The sequence below is a fragment of the Squalius cephalus genome (genome assembly GCF_949319135.1).
Source record: "Squalius cephalus genome assembly, chromosome: 21".
Taxonomy (NCBI): Eukaryota; Metazoa; Chordata; class Actinopteri; order Cypriniformes; family Leuciscidae; genus Squalius; species Squalius cephalus.
Window position 1 is genome coordinate 11,292,051 of NC_137142.1, and position 5,173 is coordinate 11,297,223.

At 49.0% G+C, this 5,173-nt stretch overlaps 1 long non-coding RNA gene across 1 annotated transcript; it reads left to right on the plus strand.

Annotated features, from left to right (window-relative positions):
* The first annotated feature begins 250 nt into the window (after window positions 1–250).
* Window positions 251–1,180, plus strand: LOC307148912. Its single transcript, XR_013819495.1, has 3 exons — window positions 251–422; window positions 522–607; window positions 686–1,180. It is a non-coding gene; the product is annotated as an uncharacterized lncRNA (long non-coding RNA).
* Window positions 1,181–5,173: the final 3,993 nt, after the last annotated feature.

The following is a 5,173-nucleotide window of genomic DNA, read 5'->3' on the forward strand; positions in this document are numbered from 1 at the left end:
AAACTAGGTATTTTGCATTTCATGGAAAGAGAGCTCGATTGCATACAGAGATGCCTTAAAAGCTGCTAGATCTGCTTATTTGTCAACCCTATTAGAAGAAAATAAACAAAACCCAAGGTATTTATTTGAAACAGTGGCTAAACTAACTGTAGCAGGACGGTCTATCGCCCCTCCCACTCGTAATTGTTTAATGTGTGGCCAATGGCCCAGCGTCCGGTGCAAATAAGAGCACGGCCTACCTGCTCTTTGGCATGCGTCATCGTCCAGGGACGTGATGTCATCCATGTGCCCTGCTGCTGTTTGATCGAGCCACGGCCAGCTGTGTTGCCGCTCGTAAAAGTTTCGCCGAAGCTGCTAGCCACTGGCAGTGCTGTTTGTTAGTCACTGTTGTCGGGAGAGTTGAATGTGGACATCTGAGACAGGTAGGAGAAGCATTTGCGTGCAACAGCGTTTTGTAAACCACGTTTCTATGAGTTGTTTGACTGAGCGATTAGTCTGATTAATCCGTATGCCCACTGTAGTGTAAGATCTGTCTGCGCCGGTGAGCGTTGTCGGAGGCATTCGGCCCTATTCATCGCATATTGATCCCGGGACAGCGTGCTCAGTTGTGAGTATAGAGTCACTGTTAGAGCATGAAGCCAAGGGGGAAGAACTCTCAGCGTAACATCCTCTGTTTTGTTTTTAGGCATGCGATAAGGACAATATCGCCATTCTGAACGAGAGTTATCTGCCTGGTGCTTCATTGTGGAGCCTGTTTGCGCTGTGCCTTACTAGCTGCTGTTCTGTTTTGTGCTGTTCGGTTTGTTTTGTTCTGTTTCACGCCAGGTGAATGGTTCTAAGTGAATCGTTTCCAGCGAATCATCCGAGCGAACTGTTTTTGAGAATCACTTCAAGTAACCCATTCTGGGTGAACCATCGCAAGTGAACCGTTCCGGTGAACCGCATCAAGTGAATCGTTTCAAACGAACTATTTCCACTGACGGTGACTTTGTAACCGTGGTATGTTTTGAGTTTATTTTGTTTTCTTTTTGTTTATTACTTTGATTCATGTTAATGAGTGAGTGGTTTTCTGAATTTGTATTTGTTTCCGACTCAATTATTGTGTTGGTGAATTTATATATTATTTTTGGTTGACTTATGCTGCTGAAATTGTGATCTTTTGTTTACAGAGTTTTCTTGTTTTTTTGGGTTTTGATGTGTGACGATCAGGTCGGGACCAAGGAACTGGTCCCCTCCTGAAATTGTAAACAAAGTTTATTTTGTTTACTTATTATTTTGTTTATATATTATTTTGTTTACATATCACTGGTTAATGTCTCTTTCCTTTTGCTTTATGGCAGGTCCTGGGCACCCGGGGGCAGACAAGTGACAAAATTAGGTGGTGGTGTCCTCACTGTGTGCCGTGGTCTTCTCTGACATGAGTCGTTGAGTGTGCTGTGCTGGTGTGTGTGTGCACTGAGTAGAGTAATTTCCAAAAAGGTGATATCCCGAGACTTCCCCCTGGGTATGCCCAGGTCCCTCCACAGCCAACATTAGAATTTAGCAAATTGAAGTGATTGCTGGTCAACACCTTTTAATGACAAATGTCTTTTAACGATTAATAAAATAAATGTACATCTTTTTTTGCAATTCATCTGTGTCTCTGACTCAAGTGATTAGGACCTGTGCGTGCCTTCTACATTAGAGGTACCGTTAGATTCCTGGGGTGAAATTCCCCAGGTGGCGTAGTCGAAAATAGGTTAATTAGAACTGCCTGAGCGAACACCGCTCCGCCACATTTTGGCGTAAGTCGGCAGGGTTATCACTATATTGGGTCAGAGACAATAGATTGGTGTGTTTGTATTGTGTTTATGGTTTTGATTTTCTTTCTTATTTTTTTGGGAAACAGAACAGCAGCTTGTGTGAGGGCAGGTGGCTTCCTCTCCGGGGTGGTAAGTTTACGTAATTTCTTTTGAAATGGAGGAAGAATTACGGGAGTTGCGAGACTTAGTGGCTCAGTTAAGGGCTGATAATGCCAGGATGCAGCAGCTACAGGCGCCTGTGGCTGGTGTTTCCGGGGATGGTGAAGCCTTGCCTGGTGCTTCTAATGCTCCACCGGTAATGCCCCAAATTTCTGGTGCTAGTGCACTGGAACGATTAGTTTTTGTGCCTCGAGAGCGTCGGTGCCCAAAATTTAGCGGTAAATCCGGTATAAGTATCGATGAATGGGTCGAGGAGGCACTGGCGTGCATGAGAGCGCGGTATATGGGGATTACTGAATAAGCTTTCTTTGTATTTGACCACCTGGAGGGGGAGGCCCGAGAGGAGATTCGGTATCGTCCTGAGGCAGAGCGCGGAGATCCTAATAAGATTATTAAAGCGTTGCAAGAGCTTTATGGGTGTTCACAGTCGTACGTCGCGTTGCAAGAGGCTTTCTTTTCAAGAAAGCAACAGGAGGGTGAAACACTGTTAGAATTCTCCCTTGCGCTAATGGCTCTTTTAGAGAGGGTTAAGAACCAAGCACCTAACGCTGTCGCAAATACCGAAATTGTATTGCGGGATCAATTTGTGGAGCATGTATACGATAGCACTCTGCGGCGTGAGCTTAAACAGTTGGTACGTCGCCAGCCCACTGCTACGCTATTAGAAGTTCGCGGAGAAGCAATTAGGTGGGAACGTGAAGGGATGCCCGGGGGTGTAAGGGCGCGTAGTCAGTCCGTCCCGGTAGCCTACGGTCTTCAGTATGGGGTACGTGGGGCCACCTCTGCTGATGGGCAAAACCCTCCACAACAGTCTGAGATGAGCGAACTGCGAGAAATGTTTCGACAGCAACAATTAAATCAGCTCACACAGACCATTGCTCGTCTCCAAACCCCGTATGTACATAGTCGATCACCGCGGCCGGGCCCAGTTATATGTAGACGGTGTCAGCGTCCAGGTCATTATGCTCGGGAGTGCGATGGGGGCCGGGCTCCCCCGCGCCCTCCCCAGCCTATAGCTGAACCTTCTATTACACATGGACAATCACGTTCTCCTCGGCCGACGGAAAACTAGCTCCCACCAGGTTGCAGAGTCACGACCTTGGTGGGGAGGTAGTTGACTCCCAGCCCAGAGATACACGTGGTCCATTCTCTCGCTTGATCTCTTCGTGTCCACATTTGACTGTCTCTATAGGGGGAGTGTTAGTACCCTGTTTAGTCGACACCAGGTCAATGGTGTCGACTATCACAGAAAGTTTTTTCGTCAGCATTTTGAGCCTTGGGGGCGAGACCGTCTGCAGGACTGTCAGTGGTTGCAGCTTCGAGCGGCTAACGGGCTGGAGATCCCGTACCTCGGTTATTTGGAGCTGGATGTAGAAATGTGCGGCAGGTTGGTTACAGGGTGTGGTGTCCTGGTGGTTAGGGATCCTCCTGGTGGGCTGAGTGTAGGCATCCCCGGAGTGTTGGGGATGAATATACTTAGCCGGTGTTACCAGGAGCTCTTTGGCCAGCACGGCGCTGCACTTTTTGATCTCCCTGTGGTTACACAGCTTCCGGGTGTATTGAGGGCTTTTCAACATTGTCAACATGTGAGCATAAAAAACCACTCCAAACGGGTTGGTGGGGTGCGTGTGCGTGGGCGTAGATCACGACACATTCCGGGAGGAACCATTAAGTGGGTTGCTACCACCTGTTCGGATCAATTTGAGGGCCGAACCGTGTTGTTTGAGCCCCCCGAGTCTGGCCTTCCGGCTGGGCTCTTGGCCTCACCGGCCTTAGTACAGGTAAGTCGAGGTAAGGCGTACGTGCCCGTGGTAAATGTCGGGGCTGCTGATGTGATGCTCCGCCCTACCACGGTGGTGGGAAGTGTGAAGGAAGTCTACTTGGTTAACCTGCCCCAGGGGGTCCTTGAAGTTAAGACCACAGTTGCGACAGTACAGTCCCATAGTGTAGAAGGGGAATCTCCTTTGCTGAACCAGATTGAGTCTCTCGATTTATCCGTTCTGCCTGCTGCAGAGCAGGATCAGGTTAGGGATTTTTTACGGAAGTATCAAGCAGTGTTCTCAGGCCATGAGGGAGATTTAGGTTGGACCCGTCTAATCTCCCATGATATCCCGCTGCTGGATGACGTCCCCGTGCGCCAGCGGTATAGACGCATTCCTCCTTCTGAATATGAGGTAGTTAAAACTCATATCAACCAACTGCTGGAAGCAGGTATAGTACGTGAGAGTAGTAGCCCATACGCATCACCTATCGTGTTGGTAAAGAAAAAGGACGGTAGTCTGCGCATGTGCGTAGACTACCGTCACTTGAACGCCAAAACTAGGAAGGATGCCTTTCCCCTTCCTCGAATTGAGGAATCATTAGATTCGTTGTCCGGGGCCCGCTGGTTTTCCACCTTAGATCTAGCCAGCGGGTACCTGCAGGTTCCGGTGTCAGAGCATGATAGGCCCAAGACTGCATTCTGTACGCCCTTTGGACTCTTTGAATTCAATCGCATGCCGTTCGGCCTCTGCAACGCACCAAGTACGTTTCAGAGGTTGATGGAGCGCTTGTTTGGGGACCAGCAATGTCAGTCACTCCTGTTATATCTTGACGACATTGTTGTGTTTTCCACTTCAGTGGCTCAGCATCTACAGAGGCTGGAATTGGTCTTGGACCGGTTGAGGAGAGAGGGGCTGAAGGCCAACTTGCAGAAATGCGCCTTTTTCAAACGAGAGGTAAGATACTTGGGGCATGTCATATCGGCCCAAGGAGTGGCGACCGATCCGAGTAAAATCGAGGCCGTGGCGCAGTGGCGTCGCCCAACAGTTGTCTCCGAATTGAGGACCTTTTTGGAGTTCGCGAGCTACTACAGGCGCTTCGTAGAGGGTTTCGCCAAGTTGGCGGCTCCCTTGCATAGACTGGTAGCTGAAGTTGTTGGAGGTAAGTCAGGGAAAAGGAAGGGGCAGAGTTTAGTTCAGGTGTGGACGCAACAGTGTCAGGAGTCATTTGAGGCATTGAAGAGTAAGCTAATCTCTGCGCCTGTGCTAGCGTATGCGGATTTCTCCCGAACCTTCATCTTGGAGGTAGACGCTAGCCACAGCGGCTTAGGCGCTGTACTCTCGCAAGAACAGGAGGGAAAAGTGCGACCCATAGCTTATGCCAGTAGAAGTTTGAGGCCCACTGAGCGTAACATGAGTAATTACAGTTCCATGAAATTGGAGTTCTTGGCG